Source organism: Tursiops truncatus, chromosome X (assembly GCF_011762595.2).
Source record: "Tursiops truncatus isolate mTurTru1 chromosome X, mTurTru1.mat.Y, whole genome shotgun sequence".
NCBI classification, from domain to species: Eukaryota; Metazoa; Chordata; class Mammalia; order Artiodactyla; family Delphinidae; genus Tursiops; species Tursiops truncatus.
In genome coordinates this window covers 111,516,513-111,543,651 of record NC_047055.1, presented here as the reverse complement: position 1 = coordinate 111,543,651, position 27,139 = coordinate 111,516,513, and the positions used below count along the sequence as shown (strand labels likewise).

The 27,139-nt window shown below is 39.2% G+C and overlaps 1 long non-coding RNA gene across 1 annotated transcript in view; it reads right to left on the bottom strand.

Annotated features, from left to right (window-relative positions):
* Positions 1-1,716: 1,716 nt before the first annotated feature.
* LOC141277586 (uncharacterized) overlaps positions 1,717-27,139 on the bottom strand; it is a 46,763-nt gene continuing 21,340 nt past the window's right edge. Inside the window, exons 2-3 of the long non-coding RNA XR_012329201.1 lie at positions 9,144-9,330; positions 1,717-1,950 (exon numbers count right to left, since the gene is read on the bottom strand). This is a non-coding gene — a long non-coding RNA (uncharacterized lncRNA). The remainder of the gene's footprint in view (positions 1,951-9,143; positions 9,331-27,139) is intronic.

The window sequence follows — 27,139 nt, the reverse complement described above, 5'->3', positions numbered from 1 at the left end:
CCAAAACAAGCTTGAGAAAGAAAAATGGAGCTGGAGGAATCATGCTCCCTGACTCTGGACTATACTACAAAGCTACAGTAATCAAGACAGTACGGTACTGGCACAAAAACAGATACATAGATCAATGGAACAGGATAGAAAGCCCAGAGATAAAGCCACGCACATATGGTCACCTTATCTTTGATAAAGGATGCAAGAATATACAATGGAGAAAAGACAATCTCTTCAAATAAGTGGTGCTAGGAAAACTGCACAACTACATGTAAAAGAATGAAATTAGAACGTTCTCTAACATCATATACAAAAATAAACTCAAAGTGGATTAAAGACCTATATGTAAGACCAGACACTACAAAACTCCTAGAGTAAAACATAGGCAGAACACTCTTTGACATAAATTGCTGCAATATCTTTTTGGATCCATCTCCTAGAATAATGGAAACAAAAGTAAAAATAAACAAATGGGACCTAATCAAACTTATAAGCTTTTTCCCAGCAAAGGAACCCATAAACAAAATGAAATGGGAGAAAATATTTGTAAATGATGAAACTGACAAGGGATTAATCTCCAAAACATACAAACAGCTCACACAGCTCAATATCAAAAAAACAAACAACCCAATTAAAAAATGGGCAGAAGATTCAAAAAGCCATTTCTCCAAAAAAAACATACAGATGGCCAACAGTAACATAAAAAGATGCTCAACGTCACTAATTATTAGAGAAATGCAAAGCAAAACTACAATGAGGTACCACCTCACACTGGTCAGAATGGCAATCAGTAAAAAGTCTACAAATAAGAAATGTTGGAGAGGGTGTGGAGAAAAGGGAACCCTCCTACACTGTTGGTGGGAATGTAAATTGGTACAACCATTATGGAGAACAGTATGGAGGTTCCTTAAAAAACTCAAAATAAAGTTAACGTATGATCCAGCAATCCCACTCCTGGGCGTATATCCAAGAGAGACGAAAACTCTAATTCGAAAAGATACATGTACCCCAGTGTTCACTGCAGCACTATTTACAATAGTGAAGCCATGGAAGCAACCTAAACGTCCATCGACAGATGAATGGATAAACATGTGGCGCGTATACATATATATATACATATATATATACATATATATACACATATATATACATATATATATACACACATATATATGTGTATATATATGTATATATATGTGTGTGTGTATATATATATATATAGAGAGAGAGAGAGAGAGAGAGAGAGAGGGAGAGAGAGAGAATGTTACTCAGCCAAAAAATAAAGGAATGAAATAATGCCATTTGCAGCAACATGGATGGACCTAGAGATTATCATTCTTCAATGAAGAATTTGTTGCCCCAGACGGTGAGAGTGCAATACGCTTTCAATTGCCCCCTCAGGGATTGCCTTAGTTGCTGAAAGCCTCTAGGTCCCAGCTCACGGCCTTCTGAGGAGGGATGCATTTCAATGACTAATGGAGATAGGGGTATAAGGCCTGGCTATCTAAGCCCAAGTAGAACCTCTCGATGAGGTCACCCATGGCTGTCACTGCCTACCTCACAGCTTCACGTTGCCTGCCTAGTTCTGCTTTTTTGCACTCCCTTCCATAAGACACTGCTTAAGAAATCTCCTGCAAAGTAAACTCCATCTCAGAATCTGCTTCCAAGGGAAACCACTCTGTGGCATCATGTGATCTATCTTTATCAGTAAAGTGTCTGCAAGTAATATACAAGTCCATCTCAACTGGCTTAAACGATAAGGAAATAATGCTTTCTCACATTACCTGAAGTCCTGAGGTGGGGTTGTTCCAGGGTTAGTTAATCCAGTGGCTCACAAAAACCATACAGTCCCCTAGGTTTCTTTCTTTCTGTTCTGCCATCCTCAGCATGGTAGCTTGGTACCTCAGCCTTGCATTCTTCACACTTACAAAATGGATCACATACAGGTGTGAAAATGTCCTGCAAAAGGAAAAGAACTGCTACTTCCTGGGTGAATCTTTTTTAAGAGCAAGATACCCTTTCCTAGAGGCCCTCTGGCTGACCTCTCTTCAGTCACTGGCCAGAACTTCGGCTCACACCTCCCTCCAAACCAATCACTGGCAGGGGAATGAGATGGCCTCAATTTGTAGAAAACACTCAAAATTTGCTCATGAATCTTTTGCAGGATGGACCTACCCCTGAAAAAAAACAGGGTAACAATATTGCCACACCCTAGAATGAGTTTATTCAGCTTTTTTCTTCCAAGTAACTAATTTTACATAATTTAAAATCTAGGTTAGGTAGCTGGAGGGAACTGTTATTTTTATATAAATCACCTGGATGGGCCTTCTGTGAATCTTCTTGCAAGGACAATGAAATGACTTTTTTTTTGCCAGGAGGTGAAATATGTGGTGTTGTTTTCTAGCCATCAGTGAGCCTTCTATGCATTAGATATACATGTACTTTCACCAGAGCTTGAGTTCAGCGGAAAGCAGCAGCACCTGACACCCTGCACCAATTTTACTGAATTCAGAAGGAAAAGTTAAGAAGTACATTTTCAAATAAGCCAGTCACAAAAGGACAAACAGTGTATGATTCTAGTATATGAGGTACCTAGAATAGTCAAGCTCATAGAGACAGAAAGGAGAATGGTAGTTGCCAGGGGCTGGGGGAGGGTGATGGGCAGTTACTGTTTAAGGGGTACAGAGTTTCTGTTTTGCAAGATAGAAAGAGTTCTTTGGATGGATGGTGTTGATGGCTGCAAAACAGTGTGAATGTACTTAATGTCACTGAAGTATACACTTAAAAATGGTAAATATGGTAAATTTTATCTTATGTATGTTTTACCATAATTTCTTTTCACTTTCCATTCTATTTTTTTTAACATCCCTATTGGAGTATAATTGCTTTACAATGGTGTGTTAGTTTATGCTTTATAACAAAGTGAATCAGTTATACATATACATGTGTCCCCATATCTCTTTCCTCTTGTGTCTCCCTCCCTCCAACCCTCCCTATCCCACCCCTCTAGATGGTAACAGAGCAATGAGCTGATCTCCCTGTGCTACGCGGCTGCTTCCCACTAGCTATCTATTTTATGTTTGGTAGTGTATATATGTCCATGCCACTCACTTTGTCCCAGCTTACCCTTACCCCTCCCCATATCCTCAAGTCCATTCTCTAGTAGGTATGTGTCTTTATGCCCGTCTTACCCCTAGGTTCACCATGACTTTTTTTTTTTTTTTTTAGATTCCATATATATGGGTTAACATACAGTATTTGTTTTTCTCTTTCTGACTTACTTCACTCTGTATGACAGACTCTAGGTCAATACACCTCACTTCAAATAACTCATTTTCATTTCTTTTTATGGCTGAGTAATATTCCATTGTATGTATGTGCCACATCTTCTTTATCCATTCATCTGTTGATGGACACTTAGGTTGCTTCCATGTCCTGGCTATTGTATATAGAGCTGCAATGAACATTTTGGTACATGACTCTTTTTGAATTATGGTTTTCTCAGGGTATATGCCTAATAGTGGGATTGCTGGGTCATATGGCAGCTCTATTTTTAGTTTTTAAGGAACCTCCATACTGTTCTCCATAGTGGCTGTATCAATTTACATTCCCACCAACAGTGCAAGAGGGTTCCCTTTTCTCCACATGCTCTCCAGCATTTACTGTTTGTAGATTTATTGATGATGGCGATTCTGAACAGTGTGAGATGATATCTCATTGTAGTTTTGATTTTCATTTCTCCAATGATAAATGATGTTGAGCATTCTTTCATGTGTTTGTTGGCAACCTGTATATCTTCTTTGGAGAAATGTCTACTTAGGGCTTCTGCCCATTTTTGGATTGGGTTGTTTGGTTTTTTGATATTGAGCTGCATGAGCTGCTTACAAACTTTGGAGATTAATCCTTTGTCAGTTGCTTCATTTGCAAATATTTTCCCCCAAACTGAGGGTTGCTTTTCATCTTGTTTATGGTTTCCTTTGCTGTGCAAAAAGTTTTAAGTTTCATTAGGTCCCATTTGTTTATTTTTGTTTTTATTTCCATTTCTCTAGGAGGTGGGTCAAAAAGGAACTTGCTGTGATTTATGTCATAGAGTGTTCTGCCCATGTCTTCCTCTAAGAATTTGATAGTGTCTGGCCTTACATCTAGGTCTTTAATCCATTTTGAGTTTATTTTTGTGTATTGTGTTCTAAATTCATTCTTTTACATGTAGCTGTCCAGTTTTCCCAGCACCACTTATTGAAGAGGCTGTCTTTTCTCCACTGTATATTCTTGCCTCCTTTATCAAAGATAAGGTGACTATATGTGTGTGGGTTTATCTCTGGGCTTTCTATCCTGTTCCATTGATCTGTATTTCTGTTTTCGTGCCAGTACCATACTGTCTTGGTTACTGTATGTTTGTAATATAGTCTGAAGTCAGGGAGCCTGATTCCTCCAGCTCCGTTTTTCTTCTTCAAGATTGCTTTGGCTATTCGGGGTCTTTTGTGTTTCCATACAAATTGCAAAATTTTTTATTCTAGTTCTGTGAAAAATGCCATTGGTAGTTTGATAGGGATTGCATTGAATCTGTAGATCACTTTGGGTAGTAGAGTCATTTTCACAATGTGGGTTCTTCCAATCCAAGAACATGGTATATCTCTCCATCTATTTGTATCATCTTTAATTTCTTTCATCAGTGTCTTATAATTTTCTGCATACAGGTCTTTGGGCTCCTTAGGTGGGTTTATTCCTTTTGTTGCAGTGGTAAATGGGAGCGTTTCCTAAATTTCTCTTTCAGATTTTTCATCATTAGAGTACAAGAATGCAAGAGATTTCTGTGCATTAATTTTGTATCCTGCTACTTTACCAAATTCATTGATTAGCTCTAGTAGTTTTCTGGTAGCATCTTTAGGATTCTCTATGTATAGTATCATTTCATCTGCAAACAGTGACAGCTTTACTCTTCCTTTCCAGTTTGGATTCCTTTTAGTTCTTTTTCTTCTCTGATTGCTGTGTCTAAAACTTCCAAAACTATAATAATAATAGCGGTGAGAGTGTGCAACCTTGTCTTGTTCCTGATCTTAGTGGAAACGGTTTCAGTTTTTCACCATTGACGATGATGTTGGCTGTGGGTTTGTCATATATGGCCTTTATTATGTGGAGGAAAGTTCCCTCTATGTCTACTTTCTGGAGAGTTTTTATCGTAAATGGGTGTTGAATTTTTTTGAAACCTTTCTCTGCATCTATTGAGATGATCATATGGTTTTTCTCTTTAAATTTCTTAATATGGTGTATCACATTGATTGATTTGCGTATATTGAAGAATCCTTGCATTCCTGGGATAAACCCCACTTGATCATGGTGTGTGATGCTTTTAATGTTCTGCTGGATTCTGTTTGCTAGTATTTTGTTGAGGATTTTTGCATCTATGTTCATCAGTGATATTGGCCTGTAGTTTTCTTTCTTTGTGACATCTGGGTCTGGTTTTGGTATCAGGGGGATGGTGGCCTCATAGAATAAGTTTGGGAGTGTCCCTCCCTCTGCTATATTTTGGAAGAGTTTGAGAAGGATAGGTGTTAGCTCTTCTCTAAATGTTTGATAGAATTCACCTGTGAAGCCATCTGGTCCTAGGCTTTTGTTTGTTGGAAGATTTTTAATCACAGTTTCAATTTCAGTGCCTGTGATTGGTCTATTCATATTTTCTATTTCTTCCTGGTTCAGTCTCAGAAGGTTGTGTATTTCTAAAGATTTGTCCATTTCTTCCAGGTTGTCCATTTTATTGGCATAGAGTTGCTTGTAGTAATCTCTCATGATCCTTTGTATTTCTGCAGTGTCATTTGTTACTTCTCCTTTTTCATTTCTAATTCTATTGATTTGAGTCTTCTCCCTTTTTTCTTGATGAGTCTGGCTAATGGTTTACCAATTTAGTTTATCTTTTCAAAGAACCAGCTTTTAGTTTTATTGGTCTGTGCTATCATTTCCTTCATTTCTTTTTCATTTATTTCTGATGTGATCTTTATGATTTCTTTCCTTCTGCTAACTTCGGGTTTTTTTTGTTCTTCTTTCTCTAATTGCTTTAGGTGCAAGATTAGGTTGTTTATTTGAGATGTTTCCTGTTTCTTAAGGTAGGATTGTATTGCTATAAACTTCCCTCTTAGAACTGCTTCCGCTGAATCCCATAGGTTTTGGATGATTGTGTTTTCATTGTCATTTGTTTCTGGGTATTTTTTGATTTCCTCTTTGATTTCTTCAGTGATTTCTTGGTTATTAAGTAGTGTATTGTTTAGCCTCCATAAGTTTGTATTTTAAACAGATTTTTTCCTGTAATTGATATCTAGTCTCACAGCATTGTGGTCGGAAAAGATACTTGATATGATTTCAATTTTCTTAAACTTACCAAGGCTTGATTTGTGACCCAAGATATGATCTATCCTGGAGAATGTTCCATGAGCACTTGAAAAGAATGTGTATTCTGTTCTTTTTGGATGGAATGTCCTATAAATATCAATTAAGTCCATCTTGTTTAATGTATCATTTAAAGCTTGTGTTTCCTTATTTATTTTCATTTTGGATCATCTGTCCGTTGGTGAAAGTGGGGTGTTAAATTCCCCTACTATGATTGTGTTACTGTCGATTTCCCCTTTAATGGCTGTATTTGCCTTATGTATTGAGGTGCCCCTCTGTTGGGTGCATAAATATTTACAACTGTTATATCTTCTTCTTGGATTGATCCCTTGATCATTATGTAGTGTCCTTCTTTGTATCTTGTAATAGTCTTTGTTTTAAAGTCTATTTTGTCTGATATGAGAATTGCTACTCCAGCTTTCTTCTGCTTTCCATTTGCATGGAATATTGGTGCGAATGTTGGTGCATTTAATGTTGTCCCAGAGGTCTCTGAGACTGTCCTCAATTCTTTTCATTATTTTTTTCTTTATTATGCTCTGCAGTAGTTTTTCCCATATTTTATCTTCCAGGTCACTTATTCATTCTTCTGCCTCAGTTATTCTGCTATTGATACCTTCTAGAGAATTTTTAATTTGATTTATTGTGTTGTTCATCATTGCCTGTTTTCTCTTTAGTTCTTCTAGGTCCTTGTTAAACGTTTCTTGTATTTTCTCCATTCTATTTCCAAGATTTTGGATCACCTTTACTCTCATTATTCTGAATTCTTTTTCAGGTAGACTGCCTATTTATTTCCTCTTCATTTGTTAGGTCTGGTGGCTTTTTGCCTTGCTCCTTCATCTGCTGTGTGTTTCTCTGTCTTCTCATTTTGTTTAACTTACTGTGTTTGGGTTCTCCTTTTTGCAGGCTGCAGGTTTGTAGTTCCTGTTGTTTTTGGTGTCTGTCCCCAGTGGCTAAGGTTGGTTCAGTGGGTTTTGTAGGCTTCCTGGTGGAGGGTACTAGTACCTGTGTTCTGGTGGATGTGGCTGGATCTTGCCTTTCTGGTGGGCAAGTCCACGTCTGCTGGTGAGTTTTGGGGTGTCTGTGGCCTTATTATGATTTTAGGCAGCCTCTCTGCTAATGGACAGGGCTGTGTTCCCGTCTTGCTAGTTTTTTGGCATAGGGTGTCCAGCACTGTAGCTTGCTGGTCGTTGAGTGCAGCTGGGTCTTGGTGTTGAGATGGAGATCTCTGGGAGAATTTCACTGTTTGATATCACGTGGAGCTGGAAGGTCTCTTGTGGACCAGTGTCCTGAACTTGTCTCACCCACCTCAGAGGCACAGCCCTGACACCTGGCTGGAGCACCAAGAGCCTGTCCTCCACACGGCTCAGAATAAAAGGGAGAAATAAAGAAAGAAAAAAGAAGATAAAATAAAGTAAAATAAAATAAAAAGTTATTAAAATAAAGAATAATTATGAAAAAAATTTTTTTCAAGTAATAAAAAAAAGAAAGAAGAGAGCAACCAAACCAAAAAACAAAACCACCAATGATAACAAGTGCTAAAATCTGTACAAAAAAAAAAAACAACCAGAAAACGGACAGACAGAACCCTAGGACAAATGGTAAAAGCAAAGCTATACAGACAAAATCTCCCACAGAAGCATATACATATACACTCACAAAAAAAGAAAAAGGGAAAAAAATATGTATATCGTTGCTCCCAAAGCCCACCTACTCAATTTGGGATGATTCGTTGTCTATTCAGGTATTCCACAGATGCACGGTACATCAAATTGATTGTGGAGATTTAATCCGCTGCTCCTGAGGCTGCTGGGAGAGGTTTCCCTTTCTCTTCTTTGTTTGCACAGCTCCCGGGGTTCAGCTTTGCATTTGGACCCACCTCTGCGTGTAGGTTGCCTGAGGGCGTCTGTTCTTTGCTCAGACAGGACGGGGTTAAAGGAGCAGCTGCTTCAGGGACTCTGGCTCACTCAGGCCGGGGTGAGGAGAGGGGACGGATACAGAGTGCGGGGCAAGCCTGTGGAGGCAGAGGCCGGCGTGACGTCGCACCAGCTTGAGGCGCGCCGTGTGTTTTCCTGGGGAAGCTGTCCCTGGAACCCGGGACCCTGGTAGTGGCGGGCTGCACAGTCTCCCCAGAAGGGGGGTGTGGATAGGACCTGTGCTCACACACAGGCTTCTTGGTGGCGGCAGCAGTAGCCTTAGCGTCTCATGCCCGTCTCCGGGGTCCGCGCTGTTAGCCGCGGCTCGCGCCCGTCTCTGGAGCTCCTTTAAGCGGCGCTCTTAATCTCCTCTCCTCACGCACCAGGAAACAAAGAGGCAAGAAAAAGTCTCTTGCCTCTTCGGCAGCTCCAGACTTTTTGCCGGACTCCCTCCCGGCTAGCTGTGGCGCACTAACCCCCTACAGGCTGTGTTCACGCCGCCAACCCCAGTCCTCTCCCTGCGCTCTGACTGAAGCCCGAGCCTCAGCTCGCAGCCCCGCCCGCCCCGGCGGGTGAGCAGACAAGCTTCTCGGGCTGGTGAGTGCTGGTCGGCACCGATCCTCCGTGCGGGAATCTCTCCGCTTTGCCCTCCGCACCCCTGTGGCTGCACTCTCCCCCGCGGCTCCGAAGCTTCCCCCTCCGCCACCCGCAGTCTCCGCCCGCGAAGGGGCTTCTAATGTGTGGAGACCTTTCCTCCTCCACAGCTCCCTCCCACTGGTGCAGGTCCCGTCCCTATTCCTTTGACTCTGTTTTTTCTTTTTTCTTTTGCCCTACCCAGGTACGTGGGGAGTTTCTTACCTTTTGGGAGGTCTGAGGTCTTCTACCAGCGTTCAGTAGGTGTTCTGTAGGAGTTGTTCCATACGTAAATGTATTTCTGATGTATTTGTAGGGAGGAAGGTGATCTCCACGTCTTACTCTTCCGCCATCTTGAAGCTCCGCCTACCATGATTTTTTTAAAAAGGTGAACCATATTTTCAGTGAACACCTGCGGGAAGAAAACCCAACAGCTGAGATTCAGGAAAAGAGTTTCCTTTTTTTTTAACTTGAAAAGCCTTAATCAATCACTGGAACTGCTTTAGCTTATAAACATCTACTGCAAGCATATTTTATTGTGTTATATCGGTTAAATGGCTTTGTTTATTTAAATGGTTGTAGCTGTTAGCTCATCATGTAGGAAAATTAATTCTAAAGAGAGCTTTGATTTTAAATGGTTAATTATTCCTAAAGTTCCATTATTTTAATAATAGATTTCAACCATCCTATTCAGAAGACAAGTGGCTACTTATTTAAATCATATTTATGTCCACATTCATATTATTTTCTGAATTAGGTGAAAATAATAAACTATGTTGGGGTCAAAAAATGATCAAAATTGGATGAACATATTAATGCATTTTAATAGCTTGACTTGGAGTTTCATAAATCTCATCCCTAACCAAAGTATGTCACTTGAAATAAATTCCAACTTATCTCCTGCTCAGAAAAGAATACTCCACTGAAATATTTTTAGCTACTTAAAGCCAAAAAGGGATGTCCATCTATTGATGTAAAACAAATCTTTGCACTAGACAGAGGCTGCACTATATAATTCCTAAGAGCTTTTTCAACTCCATGATTCTGTGATATGCTGAATTTTTGAAAAGGACTCTCAGAGAGAGAGGGAGTGATGAATTTCTAGTGCATATCCCCTCCCAGAAACAACAATTAGAAAAACATCCAGATAGGAAAATACCTTCACAAGAGCTAAGGATTCCAGGTGAGTGTTTACAGCACCTGGGTGAAACTAGAAATAAGAAAAGACGCACTGAAGAAGAAAGGACAGATATATTCACATTACCCCATCACCTCTCCCCCAAGCCCAGGCAGTCCAGCATGGAGAGAGACACCCTCCCCATGAGAGAAGGAAAGTCAAGTGAGTGCCCAATTTCACCGTAGATGCCAGCACCAGCCTATCTCAGCAACAGGCCAATTCCCACAATGTTAGGTGGCTCCCTGTGAACTCCCAGGAACTTAGGTCCTTGACCCACCCAAGTGCCTGCTGGCTGCAGCAAACCCAGGCAGCTCCTTTGATACCAGACTCCCAGAGGTCTCCCACAAACCCAGGCTCCCAGTCCACCCTAGCACCAGCCATCTCTTATGGCACCAGGTTCCCAGAGAGCTCCCATGAACCAAGGCTCTGGGCACATCCCAGTGCCAGCTGGCTCCCAAGGCCCAGGTGGCTCCTGTGGCCCCAGACTCCCAATCAACCCCCATAAACACAGGCTCCAGGTGGACACCCACACACTAGGTCTCCCAGCTAGTCTCAGCATCAAGCCGACTACCACAGATCCAGGCTTTTATCCAACCCCAGCACCAGGCTGGACTCTGCACCAGTCCAGACTGTCTCCTGTGGACCCAGGTTCCCAGCTCACCCCTGTGGTCCCAGCCTCCAGGCCAGCTACTGTGAAACCAGGCTCCGAGACTGATTCAGTATCAGACTCACCGCCAGAGACCAAGATTCTTGGCCTGCCCCAGTGGTCCTCAGTGCCTGGTTGGCCCCTGTAGACCCAGGATCCAGGTTCACCCACATCGACCCAAGTCCCAGGCTCATCCATCAGAGACTCAAGTGTCAGGCCCACACTAGTGAATCCAACTCCAGGCCCCTCACCCACTGACCCAGGTACCAGGATGGCCTCTATGTATCCAAGCACTAGGTCTTCCCACCCAAGGCACCAGATCTGCCCACCCAAGGACTCCAGCAGCAAGCTTGCCCATGGACACTACCAGAGAACCCATATAGAATCTCTGGACTGGGCTAACGGGTGAAGGGCTTGCCTGCCGAAGCCAGTCTATAAAGATTGCAAGAAGTGACTACTTCAAATGTGTGGACACCAACACAAGGCCTCAGTGATCATGAATAATCAAGGAAACATGACCCCACCAAAGGAAACTAATAAACTCCAATGACTAACCCTAAAAAACTGGAGATCTATGAACTATCTGACAAAGAATTCAGAAAAATCCTCTTAAAGAAATTCAGTGAACTACAAAAATACACAGATAAACAACTAAATGAAATTAGGAAAACAATGCATGAACAAAATGAGAAGTTTAACAAAGAAATAGAAATCTTAAAACAAATCAAACAGAAACCCTAGAGTTGAAGAATACAATGACCCCTATCTTATACCACTCACAAAAATTAAGTTGAAATGGATTAAAGCATTAAATGTAAGACCTGAAACTGTAAAAGCACTAGAAGAAAACAGGGAAAAAGCTCCTTGACATTGATTGGCAATGATTTTTTTCTATATGACACCAAAAGTACAGGCAACAATAGCGAAAATCAATAAGTGGGACTACATCAAAATAAAAAGCTACTTCACAGTGAAAGAAACAATCAACGAAATGATAAGGCAACCTATGGAATGGGAGAAAATATTTGCAAACTATCTATCTAATATGTGGCTAATATCCAAAATATACAAGGAACTCAATAGCAAAAAACAAATAATCTGATTAAAAAATGAGAAGAGGACTTGAATAGACATTTTTCCAAAGAAGACATACAGATGGCTCACAGGTACACAAAAAGGTGTTCAACCTCACTCATCATCAGGGAAATGCAAATCGAAACCACAATGAAATATCACCTTATACCTGTTAGATGGCTATTATCAAAAAGTCAAGAGATAACAAGCACTGGCGAGAAAGAAGAGAAAAGGTAACCCTTGTGCACGCTTGGTAGGAACGTACATTGGTGCAGCCACTATGGAAAACAGTATGGAGGCTCCTCAAAAAACTGAAAAAAAGAACTACCAAATAATCCAGCAATCCCAATTCTGGGAATATATCTAAAGGAATTGAAAACACTATGTTGAAAAGATATCTGTACCCACATGTTCATAGCAGTGTTATCTACAATAGCCAAGACATGGAAACAAATTAAGTGCCCACTGACGAATGAATGGATAAAGAAGTTGTACTCTGTGTGTGTGTGTGTGTATACACACTACAATGGAATATTATTCAGCCAAAAAAAAGGAAATCCTGCCACTTGCAATAATGTGGATATACCTTGAGGGCATTATGCTAAGTGAAATAAGATAAAGACAAATACTCTATGATCTTACTTATACATGGAACCTAATAATTAAAAAAAATTCTTTTTTCTAACTCACAGAAAAAGAGATCAGGTTTGGAGTTACCAGACGCAGAAGGTGGAGGGATGGGGAATTGGATGAAGGTGGTGAAAATGTACAATCTTCCAGTTGTGAAATAAATAAGTACTAGGGATGTAATGTACAATATGATGACTATAGTTAACACTGCCACATGGTGTATTTGAAAGTTGTTAAGAGAGTAAATCCCAAGAGTTCTCATCACAAGGAACAAACATTTTTTTCTTCTTTTGTATCTATATGAAATGGTTGACGTTAAGTAAATTTATTGTGGTAATCATTTCACAATATATGTAAGTCAAACCATTATGCTGTACACCTTAAATTTACATTGCGCTGCATGTCAATTATATCTCAATAAAACTGGAAAAAAATAGAGCTACCATATGATCCAGCAATCCCACTTTTGGATATATATTCAATGGAAATGAAATTACTATCCTGAAGAAATATCTGCACCTCTATGTTCATTGCAGCATTATTAACAATAGATAAGACATGGAAACAACCTAAGTTTCCATTGATGGATAAACGGATAAAGAAAATGTGGTTATACTGCTATATTTAAAATGGGTAACCAACAAGGACCTACTGTATAGCACAGGGACCTCTGCTCAATATTATGTAACAACCTAAATGGGAAAAGAATTTGAAAAAGAATAGATACATGTATATGTATAACTGAATCACTTTGCTCTACACCTGAAACTATCACAACATTGTTAATCAACTATACTCCAATATAAAATAAAAGGGTTTAAAAAAAAAGAAAATGTGGTTATATGTATATACAGTGGAATATTATTCAGCCATAAAAAAGAAGGAAATCCTGCCTTTTGTGACAACGTGTATGGATCTTGAGGACGTTATGCTAAATGAAATAAATCAGATAGAAAAAGACAAATACTGTATGTTCTCACTTATATGTGGAATCTAAAAAAGTGAAACTCTTAAAAACAGAGAGTAGAATGGTGGTTGCTAGGGGCTGGTCAAATGATATAAACTTTCAGCTAAGAGTCGAAGAAGTTCTGGGGACCTAATGTGCAGTATGGTAACTACAGTCAACAATACTTTATTATCTACTTGAATGTTATTAATAGAGTAGATCTTAAATGTTATCACTACAAAAGTGGTAATTATGTGAGATGATGGACGTGTTAACTAAGCTTATTGTGCTAATCACTTCACAATATATATGTGTAGCAAATAATGATACTGTACACCTTAAACTTACATAAGTTATGTATGAATAATATCTGAACAAAGCTAGAGAAAAAAAAAAAGAAAAGGAAAGAGAAAGGAAAACCAGTGGTAGGCTGGTAAATTTTTAACCAGCCATTAGAAAAAAAAGATGCCTGACTCATGGTGTTTTTCTAATTCCCATGGTGTAAATGGTCCCACTATGGTCAATTGTATGCTACTAACATGATGTTACTGAACACAGAGTGGGGGAAAGATGTGCAAAATTGAATCTCAAAGCACTGGCTCCAGCACATTGCCAATAAACTCATGCATAGAGTTAACCATCTCTTGTTATACACCAAGATTTTTTCTAAGCCACGTTGGCAGATAGCAGGGTAGGAATGTAGGTGGAACATTTCTATATAATAAAGTGTGCTGTAGTTCAGTTGATTCTATAACAGTGAATGTTGTATAGAATTCCTATTAACACTGATAAGGAAATCTGTTATGGTATGCTAAAGAAAAATGAAAGGCTGAATAAAGGCAGGCCTCAATGATGGAAAATTTTTGCCATCTGACCCCAAGGGTGGAATTTACTGGTCCAGTGTTAGGTTTGTAGCTTAACTGATCATAATCTGCCACCCCCGTTGTGGATCTAAATCTCCATTTTTTCTTAACATTTTTTTAGTTACAAACAATAATGTAATGTAAGGTAGTCAATTTTCTACTATTATTTGTAGACAGATTTCACTGAGTGTTTGAGAAAAAACGTTCTAGAATAGAATGTTTAAAAAAGAAAGAAAATTATTCTCATCAGCACTGAATAAATAGATATATATTTAAAGGATAAACATCACTATTGTTCATCCTAATAAATCAGTATTTTTCACATATTGTACAAACTAAGAGGCCACTATTGTGGGGTCAAATATCCCTACAAAGTGATCTGTACTACTTATTTCCGTTATCCCAATTAAACTCATAAAATCTAACAGTATGGCAGATACTGCTCAGTTCATATTTTGGAAGTACAAGAATAAAATAAATAAATGATTGGAGACTGTCTTAGGCAATTTCTGTAATGATAAACAGAAACACATTCAGACTACCAGAAACACTGGTACTCAGTGTTCCCATTAATGGTTCTTATTTCAAGCATGTGGGATTATCTACCTGAGAGTTTCCTCTGGCCACAGGAGCATGCCCAGCCCATGCAAGGAGCATGCCAGAAGTGCCAAGGAATTATCAGTCCTGGGAGTAGCCATCTACCAATGATGACTGAGTGTGGTGAATAAATATCTTTGCTTCATTTCCCCTTGAGTGAACAACCAAATTGTCCTTCATGCTGTCTTCTGGGAGCCCCCAGCATGAATAAGTCCCACTTGTCTACAGCAGTAATATGCTCGTGAAAATGCCTGTATTGGCTTTCTTCCCTTCTCTGTCTCAGTTCCGCATCCCACAACCAGTGCTTCGTGGGACCACTTCCCAAATAAATCACCTTCACTGAAATTCTTGTCCTAAGGTCTGCTTCCAGGGGAAACTTAAACTAAGATAATCAGTAAGGAAGAAATGACCTTATAGGAATCCAAGAACTGGCACTGAAATGAGACTCAGTCTCATGGAAAATGGGTTTGGCATTGGGAACTCATGAGTATTCACTATAAGGTTCCATCATCACATAAAACATGTTGGTTTTCTTTGTGAGCCTCTTCTCCTCTCCCCTCCAAACTAATTTCTCACCCTCCCTTCTGTAGATCTTTCCTCAACTTCAGAGTTCCTACTTATTCATAAATTTGAATTACTCATAATGTTGACTCACTCATGGCCTATCATGACCCTCCCACTTCTCTCTACTTCATGAATTTTCAGTTTCAGCCTTCACCATTAATCATAGGAATCTAATTTCATTTTTCAGTTCAAATGGTGGAGAGTGAAAATCTAATATACTCAATCTTTGAGCAGAGCTAATTACAATAGATTAGTTATGCACAGTTAGGCATCATCCAATCCAGGACACTTATATGAGAGTGAAAGAGGCACTGTTAATAATTAAGCCAAGACAACAGGTACTGTTCTGGGCAAATTGGGATGTATGGTCACCTTGTCATATGACACTAATCAATTAATACTGGTTGCCCAGTGATTGTTAAATTAGCCATGACTGTTATGTGTGGGCAAGGAGTGGGGGGGTGGTAGCTGGCACATCACTGTCCCTTAAAGAGACCAATGATTTTCTAAGGAAATAAAAACATGGTCATTGTTAATTTATAGAATATTCATACTATAGGACTATAAGGACCATTATGGATCACCAGTGATCCTCATACCAAATTTGTGTAACTCCAAAACAATCCACTCTTTGATGCATTATCAGAACACATTCTAAGGCTGAAGATAACTTAGTCATGAATTCACCTTTGGCCCATGGGAGACAATAAGAAAACCCAGGGAACTTCACCACTGTGTCTTACTTGCAGCCCCAAGGTCCTTAGGCAGTCTGTCTTCTTTTTTCCACCTTTCAGTCTTCCTAAGCTTGTTTGTTATGTTATGTCCAGGGATTTTTAGGTATAAAAGAGAGGACCTGAGAGGAATGGGACTATTCCATCTTGAGTGCAACCAGAAATCTATGATGAGTTTTTTTTGTTTTTGTTTTTGTTTTTGCGGTATGTGGGCCTCTCACCGCTGTGGCCTCTCCCGTTGCGGAGCACAGGCTCTGGACGCGCAAGGCTCAGCGGCCATGGCTCACGGGCCCAGCCGCTCCACGGCATGTGGGATCTTCCTGGACCGGGGCACGAACCCGTGTCCCCTGCATCGGCAGGCGGACTCTCAACCACTGCGCCACCAGGGAAGCCCTATGATGAGTTTTTGACAAGGGTTCTCATACATGAAAAGTTGGGAGCCATTACTGTAGTATATTGCCAGATATTTTCCTGTGTATAGATTTTTGTGTATTTTTCTTTAAAAATGGTTTGATTAGACTACATATATGACTTTTATAAGTCCTTTTCCTCTTAATAATATAGCAAGTACTTTTCAATTCTATCATAATCTCCTCATAAGCATAATCTTAATGGTTGATTGAACTACACTTCTAGTGTTAGCTACATAGGTTGTTTCTAGTTTTTCACCATTACAAATAATGTTATAACAAATGTATATGAGCATAAAGCTTTTCTTTAGTTCAGGTTATTTTCTTGGTTTATATGCCTATAAATGAAATTATTATGTCAAGACATAAACATTAAAGTCAATTGGCATAATATATCCTAATTTTTATTGTATTATGACAAGGGAGGGCACCTTTTTCACCTAAAACCCAGCCTTATCTAAAGACCAATTGCAATGGTCCTGCTGAACTGAGGAAAAAAAGTATTTTATATCAACTACATTGGAAAAGCTGATGTGAAATGTAGAAAATTGCTCTAATCCAAGGGAATCATTACGTAGTTCAAAAAAACCCAGAGTGTGGCTACTTTAAAATCCTCAGGAAATATGCCCGAGACGTTCTTTGAAGTAATCCAGAGCCTGCAACATGTAAAATGATAGCTGGCTGTGTTATTCATGGTGGACGATACTGGGGAAACAGAGGCAATGTCTTGTGAAATCTGTGTTTGCTAGGACAAAAGGGGTTGCCTGGTACCTTTTCAGAGTCTCCCTCTGTGTGTGTGTGTCTCTGTCTCGCTCTCACTCTCTCTAAGGTGGCATGACTTTCTAGAAAATCTTTGGCTTTAAAACCACACAAACCTAAGTTCAAATCCCATCAATTCCATTTCCTCTCAGGGAATTTGCTCATCTGTAAGTCTGTGATAATGATACCCATTTTATAAAGTCACCTTAATGATTTACTTAACTGAAACAGGTATGTAAATATTACAGCATAGTATCCAGCATGTTTTACAAAGGATTATTTCAGAGAAAACCTCCTACACTGAATGCCAGTGAAAGCAGGTGTAAAACCAGCTAAAACCCAAGGATTGGCTGGATCATTCGACCTAATTATTGTGCTAGTATCTTCCATTTGCCTCTCCAAATCCCTTTTACCCCTTCTCCACCCAGCTCTGTGCCCCAAGGGAACAGAAACTGAAGTAATGCCCTGGAGAACAGCTAAAGACCTCTTGGGTTAGGGGTCATTCTGCCTTATCTCATTGGTGTCTTCTCTCTTCTCATGCAGTAGAACCCATAACTCTATGGAAGACATCAACACTGAGGAAAAATTCTAGATTGAGATTCAAGGGACAGCTCCCCAAAGCCCCACAGGACTGGGCTACCATAGGAGCTGCTGCAGAATCAGGAAATCACAGCTATATCCTATAGCCCATGTCACAATCCACAGGGATGCCTTACATGCTGCCTCTCTTCCCACTTAACTCATTTCCCAATTCAGGTTTCACACAAGCGTATTTAATTGGTGGAGTGCAAATCATATTCAGAATCCTAGCTGCAAGAGAGTTTTACAGTCTTTGAAGTACAAACAGGCACACTAGAAAAAGGCTGGAATAGAAGAGTGAGCCACTCCTTAGCGTCTGCTACAGTATGCCATCAAGCTCAAGCAGTATCCAGCATGGCCTTTCTTTGGCATCCGAGAAGTCTGGGAGAAGCACAACTACAGATTGAAGCTTATAATTAACGAAAGAGTCCATAAACTAAAGGACAGGGGTAGATTGCAAACCTCAGAAGAAGTCACATGAAAATCATCTTCTTAAAGATATCAAGTGTAAGGATCTTCATGAATGCAATCTTTCTAAACAGTGTAGTCTCTGCCTCCATTTCTGATGCTAGAAAGCATCCTAAAGCAAAATACCTTAGCACACCCACTAACAGGGAGATAGTTTCAGGACCTGGATCTGGACTATGCATTCATGCAGGTCTGTGCAGCATAGGAGACAGACTGTTAACTACTTTGCATGAAGATGTCTCCCCCAGTTGTGCTACATGTGACCAGCATAGCTCTGATTCTGCTGCTAATACTTTGGAAAAGAAAATAAGCACAAATTTTTTTTTTCAGTTTAAGACTTTTTTTGTTCTTGGCTTACAAAAATAAGCAAGGAATTATTGGAGTTACCCCCAGGAAAACATTGGCAATTAGTAAAGTAAGATAACTAAATTAAAGAACACTTGTAATTCCAGTGAATGTCACCTAGGACCACAATATGATTATAAAATGAAATTAAACAATCACATGTATTGATATGTACTCTATTGGGGGAATAGCTTTTTTAGGGGGGAACAGTCATTCAGCCTAGAATGACATTTCCCAAAGTGGGTTTCCTGGAATTCCAGTAGTGTTTTTTGGTGTGGTCAGTTTTTTTAACGGTCACAAAATTCTCCCTTTGCAGTATGCCTGCCCCTTTGCAATGTGACTTTGCCCATCCTCCTACACAGAGATTCGGTATATTTATCTACCCCTTTAAATCTGAGCTGGACTTGGGACTTGCTTTGACCAATGGAATGTGGCAGAAGTGATTTTTTTATGAATTCCAAAGCCTCAGCTTTAAGAGGCCATGCAACTTGCACCTTCCCCATCTTGAACACTGCCCTGAGGCTTCCGAAGGAAACCAGTTTAGCCTACTAGAGGACGAGAACCCACATGGACGGTAACAGGCCAGCACCAACTGCCAGGCATATGACTGAAGCCATCTCAGACCTTCCTGTCCAGCCAACCTTACAACAGAATGCCACTTCAGAAGTGAGTCCAGCAGAACAGCCCAATCAACCCAGAGAATCGTGACAAATAATAGGTCAATATTTTAAGCCAAAAATAAAAAAAAGACTTCCATTGTTTGCCCTCTTACTGTTACTTTTAGGATAAGATCCAGGTTCGTTAATTTGGTTACTAAGGTCCATCATAACATGGTTCCTTATAATACAGACCCTGAAAATCACCACTAAGAGCCTAGATTCTATGTATGATTCTATGTAACAGGAAATGCTCGCCCATTTTCCCTAAGGAAGAACTGGAAAACATGGGAAGCTGTTTGGGCTGCTGTCATCATTTGTATAATTACAAAACTCAACAACACAGCTGCCAATGTGCAGAGTCTGACAAAGGGAGCCTATCACACACAGAGTGTTTTCTGGAGAATTCACAGAGAGCCGTGCTGAGGGGGTGTAGGGCAGTTTGCAGAGTTATATGCCACAACCTATTGCCAACAGCTGCCTCTGCTGGAATCTATGCCTGCTATCCCTCTCTCTTTCTCCCTCTCTCTCTGTCTCTCTCTCTCTCTCTCTCTCTCTCTCACACACACACACACACACACACACACACACACACACACACACACACCCCATGATTGGTAAAAGGTATGCAGGGGGGCTCATTTTAGATTTATGACCATGAGCCACACATAGATCTTCAGTGCTGCTGGCAGTCTTATTATACTTACCAAAGGTCAAATCATTCTCCCATTATCTAAGATGCTATGTCATGCTATTGTCTCCTGCCTTAAAACTGCAATAACTTGTCCCCACTCCTCACTTTTAGCTGATGACTTTGTTTCCTGTTTCACTAAAAACTCAATCAGAAAGAGTTCTAACTTCCACATCCTTCACCACCGCATCTTCCAATCTTATTGTGTAAGCAGGCAGGGTAGGGGGTCCTGAGAGAAAAAGAACCAGGCATGGCTTTCTTGACAGGAGAGAAGCCGTTTTTGGCTTAAGCCATTTTGGGATCCGGATGCTTGTCCTTAAACAGGTTTCAGTAATTAATGATCTTAAGGAGACAAAAGAATGCAGAAACAAATGACAAACAAATGGTTGTAAGGCAAGAGCAGTAACAATAGGAAAGATAATAAATCAGTTGTAAAGACCCCCAGTTCTGTTTCAATGGTAATGACTAGCCTGAAGCACTCAACCACCAGATCAACTGGAACCTAAGGGATGATGTTGTTGACCTTTTCTGACCCTCCTGACTTCAATCAACTAAAGCTTGGACTCTGTGAGCCACACAAGCCCCTTCATGAATATGCATGTACCCTTAGCTTAAAACTTCCCCAGTTTTGCTGTTTGGGAGACACTGGCTTTGGGAAAGATCTCCAGTGTTCTCCTTACTTGCTGCAAGTAATAAATCCTCCCTCCTCCCACTCTTTAGCTTCGTTGTCTCTTTTGGCTCAACACCCACCAAGAGGCAAACCTAGTTTTTTGGGTAAAAATTGCATTTGCACCCAGATACTCTGCCTTCTCTCCAGTTATAACAGATAAACTGTCTAGCTCCTATCTTGATGTATTGTCACCCATATCCTTCTCACCACTTCAAGAACAATAGCTCTGTAACTGTCCCTCTTTTCTCCTGCAGCATCTATTCTTCTGTCATTTTCATCAGCACACAAACATGCTGTAGTAAGTCCAGTCATAAAAATCTCCATTGTTTCACAATCAGGCACCACCTCACACCAGACAGAATGGCCATTATTAAAAAGTCTACAAGTAACAAATGCTGGAGAGGGTGTGGAGAAAAGGGAACCCTCTTACACCGTTGGTGGGAATGTAAATTGGTGCAGCCACTATGGAAAACAGTCTGGAGGTTCCTCAAAAAACTAAAAGTAGAGTTGCCATAAGATCCTACAATCCCACTCCTGGGCATAGACCCAGACAAAACTCTAATTCGAAAAGATACATGCACCCCTATGTTCATAGCAGCACTATTTACAATAGCCAAGACATGGAAACAACCTAAATGCCCATCAAAAGATGAATAGATAAAGAAGACCTGGTGTATATATATATAGTCCAATACAGTGGACTATTATTCAGCCATTAAAAATAATGCCATTTGCTGCAACATGAATGGACCTAGAGAGTATCATACTAGGTTAATTAAGTCAGAAAGAGAAAGACAAATAGCACATGATATCACTTATATGTGGAATCTAAAATATGACACAAATGAACATATCTACAAAGCAAAAACAGACTCACAGACATAGAGAACAGACTTGTGGTTGCCATGGGGTAAGGGGGGTGGGGGAGGGAAGAATGGGGAGTTTGGGATTAGCAGATGCAAACTATTATATATAGAATAGATAAACAACAAGGTCCTACTGTATAGCACAGGGAACTATATTTAATATCCTGTTATAAACCATAATGGAAAAGAATATGAAAAAGAATATATATATATATATATATGTATAACTGAGTCACTTTGCTATACAGTAGAAACTAAACACAACATTGTAAATCAACTATAATAAAATTTTTAAAAATCTCCATTGTTCCAACATTCCCTCACCATTTCATTACTCCATTTTACAGCCAAAATCTTTGAAAATGTTGCCCATACAGCCTTCACTTCTTTCTTCCAACTGTTCCTTGAATCCAGTACAACATGGTTTTTGTTATCAACACTTCAATGAAGTCAGCCTCTTTAAGTCCCTTCCACATTGCCAAATCCAATGTCAATCCTCAATTATCATGTTCCTTGAGTTCTTAGCATCATTTGTCAAAGTTGATTGTTCTCTCCTTCATGAAACACTTTCTTCACTTGGCTTCCAGAACTGATTTTGCTTCCCTGATGACTGCCTCTTCTGAGTCTCTTTATTATTTTCTTGTTCCATATTTCTACATATCATAATGCCCAAGACTTAATCCTCATACACCTTGTCTCGATCTATGCGATCTCTCTAAATGATTTCATTGTTTTAAATACAAACTATAAACTGATACTTCCCAAATGTCTCCAGCTCCAACTGTCCTCTGAATTCCAGTCTCGTATCTATTGCCTGCTCTTGGATTTCTACTAGAGATCTCAAAATTAACATGTTAAAAAATGAACCCTAGATTTCCCCTCCCCCAAATCTGCCCCTTCTCCATTGTTTCCCATCTCAGCAAGTGTTTCCCATCTCTGTAAATGACACGGCTATAGGCTGAATATTTGTGTCTCCCCCAACACTCATATATCGAAATTCTAACCCCTAATATGATGGTATTAGGAGATGGCGCCTTTGGGAGGTGATTAGGTCATGAGAGTGGAACCTTCGTAAATGGGATTAGTATACTTATGAAAGAGACCCGGGAGAGGTCCCTCACCCCTTCTGTCATGTGAGGACACAGCAAGAAGACAGCTGTTTATGAACCAGGAAGGGGGCCCTCACCAGATACTGAATCTGCCAGCACTTTGATCTTGGACTTCCCAGCCTCCAGAACTGTGAGAAATAAATTTTCGTTGTTTATAAACCACCAGTCTGTGGTATTCTGTTACAGCAGCCCAAACAAACTGAGACAGGCACCATTATTCATGCATTTGCTCAAGTCACAAAAGTTGCAATCACCTTTAACTCTCTTTCTCTTATACACTACATCTAATCCACTAGCAAATCCTGTAGCTTCTACCACCATTCATCTTACCACTTCCACCAGTATACTCCAGGTCCTGGTCACCATGATCTCTCATCTAGATTACTGCAGTAGCCTTCCACCTTGTACTCTTATCTCTCTACATTTCATTCTCCTATAGTCTCCAGGATGACCCTTATAAAAATATATGTCAGTGTATGTCTTCCCCATGTTCAAAACCTTCCAGTGGTTTTCCAACACACTTAGAATAAAATCTAAAGTCTTTATTGTAGCCTACAAAGCCTTTCACTTTATGGCCTCTGAATATTTCTCTGTCCTCATATCCTGACACTAGCTCTCTTTTTCACTAAGCTCAAACCAGACACTGGCCTCCTGTTCTTCCATCACAACAAACATGTTCCCAACTCAGGGCCTTGACATTCTCTCCTCTCAGAGACTGTCTTTCTCAATATATTCACATGACTAACTCTCTCACTTCATTCAGGTCTCTACTCAAATGTCACTCTATCTTAAATGGCATCACCCATAATTCTATTCTCATGCACTGATTAATTTCTTTTTCATAACACTTACCACTAACTAACATTAAACTACACAAGTTTTTGTTCACTGCTATATCTCCAGTGTCTAGGACAATGATTTAACCTAAGAGGTCCTCACTAAATACTGTTGTATTAATTAATCAATAACTTCCTGAAAAACCTTGTGAAAGAAGGTTGTCTGTTCTTGTCTTAATAGGGTCTGGTCAGTCTGTGAAGGAAGGATAGATGGGAACATCTATTTTCTTTCAGTAGTAGATTCATCTCAAGTCCTAATGGGAAGGTCTAGGCATCAGCACGGCTTCATGTACAAGGATCTTTGTAAATTAATTAAAATATATACACAACAAAATCTAGAATACTTGGGCAGTCCTACTTTAAGGAGCAGTTTTTATGATTCCCACTTGATACAGATCACTATCTGAATGTGCTCTGTGCATATATCATTTCAAACTTAGGTCAGATGATGTATTTCAAACAGTTTCTGATTTGAATTTTAAAACAGTACTTCTAAATTTAAATGAAGGAATGTCTGACCTAGTATCTGATAATAAAGACTAATAAGCCAGAAACCTTTTAAAGAAAGATTTGTCATGTTGATTTAACTGATAGGAGTCTTTGAAGATGTTTTCATTCTGCTGGGTGGAGCCACTAGGCCTTCCTCTTCAATGTTCTGTTTGCTTTGCATCCCAGGGATTTTTTTCCCATAAGAATAATTAAAGGTTTTTCAACTAAACTCCAATACTGGTGCTCTTTCCTCAATGCATGGGGTGGGGTGGGGTGGGGCAGTTAGACTAACAGACAGGAATTTTTCAATCTTATAATTCCGTCCATAAATTTTTCTCATACTGGCTGCCGGGAGCACTAGCAGATGACAAAATTATTGATGTGGCAGCAAATGCAGACTAGTGCAGTAATTTAGAAACTTTTTATTTACATGTGTGGTTGTGGTCATATACTGCAAACATATGCCACGTTTACTTTGAGTAAAACTCCTACTTCACAAGATTGAGTTATATATGTCAGAATCTCGTGGTGTTTCTCAAAGGGCACTATGATTCCCAGATGCTTCACTTTCTGAACCAGATTGACAATCTCCTCTTATAGAGAAACAAACTAAAATTTACTGAGAGAATAATTTATCTTATTTTAAACTTTTTAGAAATTTTAAATTGCTTATGACAACCACATTTCATAGATGTGGAAAACTGAGGGTTTAGGAGTATCAATTACCTGCTTCAAGTCACATAGGAGTGAAGCATAGAGAATCCAGTGTGTAAATGCACATAGATAGGAATCCATACCAAATTATCAATTATTGGTGTGAGACTGGCTTGTAGACACCAGTGCAATGCCAAAGTTGTGTACTCAGCACCCTTTTCCTAAACTTAATATTTCAGAAATACCAAAAAAAATGAGAAAAGAACATAATGAATACCTGTATATCAATTACCTAGATTAAGAAATATTGTAAAATAATGTCCTTTCTCACATTTCCCCCACCCCAAAATTTGGGTTTATTATTCCCATGAATGTCTTCTGATTGGGATTGCACTGAATTCTCAGATTGATTTTGGGACAATTAACATATTTATGATTATGGAGTCTTCTCCATAAACATGGTATTTCTCACCATTTCCTTGGGTTTTTCTTAAAGTTTTATAATAACAGTTTATAATTTTTCTCCATAGAGGTCATGTATATCCTTTGTTAGATCTGTTACTGGTTTTCTTTTTAAACTGCTGCTGAAAATGGTACCTTTTAAAAAAATCACATTTCTATCTAACTTTGTTACTAATGGATAGAAATAAAATCAATTTTCACATATTGAGCTTATCTTTAGTGAATTTGCTAAACTTTCTTATCAACTCTAATAATTTTTCTACAGGTTTTCTTGGATCTTCTGTATAGACAACTGCATATTCAATATATAGTGGTAGTTTTATTCTTTTCTTATTCTAATAATTTTTTTTCTCTTTTTAAAAAATTCTTGTCTTACCATGCTGGATAGAATCTCCAGTGAAATGTTGAAATGAAGTAAAGATAATGGTATCCTTGTCTTGATCCTTATTTTAAAAATAAGCCTCCTAACATTAAACCATGAAGTATGGTGTTCACTATGGAAGTTTTTGATAGATACTCTTAATCAGGTTAAGAAATTCTTTTGGGGAATTTCCTGGTGGTTCAGTGGTTAGGATTGCAGGGGGCATGGGTTTGATCCCTGGTTCGAGAACAAAGATCCTGCAAGCCGCGCAGCCAAAAAAATAAATAATTCTTTTGTATTGCTAGTTTGTAAGAGATTTCTAAGTCATAAATAAATACTAAATTCTATCAAATGATTCTTCTGCTTCTATTGAAATAATAATATAGTTTTCTCCTTTATTTGTTTATTGTGTTGAATTACATTAATAGATTTTCCTAATGGTATAACAATATTGTGAAACAAGATCTTAAAATGAAACAATTTCAGTCTCAGTTTTGGCTGAGGCCCCAACAATAAACAACACATTCCAATGTGAGGTGTGAGACCACCATGCTGGTCTTGTAAAGGAGGTAGTTGTAAACTGGTTTTGTGACCCTTAGCTGACTGCCAATCCCCACATGTAAAAGAAGGTGGAGAGGCCAAGAAAGGGCTTGGAAATTAGGAGAGGAATCGGAAAAAGGTGTAGACATTCTGTGCCTCTAAAGTTCTCCCAGTGGAAGGGTGTGGGAGCTGGGCTCACATTCACCTTAAGCCTAGGGAAAGGAGCTTCAATGGAACTACTTGAAGGTTTGATATATGTCAACCAGATCTGAGAAGACACAGTACACTTGTTGTCGACTTCACTTGAGAAATATGAAGGATAGGAAGGTCTCAGAAAAGCCCATAGGAGTACCCCATAAGAAAATACATTGGTTTCAAACACCAGCTAGGCTCTAATAATATTGATCCTGGTTCATGGAAGAATTAATCAAGAAAGAACTTATTCTTCTTTCTCTTCTCACCTATCTCCTTCTATGGTACAGTTCTAGAAGGATCACAAACCCACATAAGCAATATAGCAGAGAAAGGTTAGAAGCACTCTGTGGAGAAAGTAAGAAGGTACTGGCCACATCTCCTTTCTCATTTCAACTACCCAGCCCACAGTAGGCCTGGGTGAGAGATGGAAGAAAATACAACTTTAAAGAAATACTAAAGCTTTCATTATAACCAATACTTTAATTAAACTGAGACTCTTCTGTGATAAAACATGACCAAAATACACAAGAGTCATGGAACTGTCTTACTTTTGATCCAAGAGAAAAGATCTAATCCCACAGAGTAGACTTACATTGGCAGTAGGGAAATCAAAGTTATTTTCTGATTATAATCCCATGAGTCCTACTTATTCAATTTACTAGTTACACTTTTATGCCTGAGTTAAACCCAACCTAGTTGTGTCACATATTTTAAGACATTAAAATGCAAACATCCTAAGTAAGATATTCCTGATAATATTTTATAATTAGTGAAATAGTATTGATAATATTTTATTTAGGATGTTTGCATTTGTATTAATTAGTGAGATTGGCCAGCAATTTCCCTTTCTTAAAATGCCCAGGTCTATTGTTTGTATGAAGATTATATTAGCCTAAATAAAAT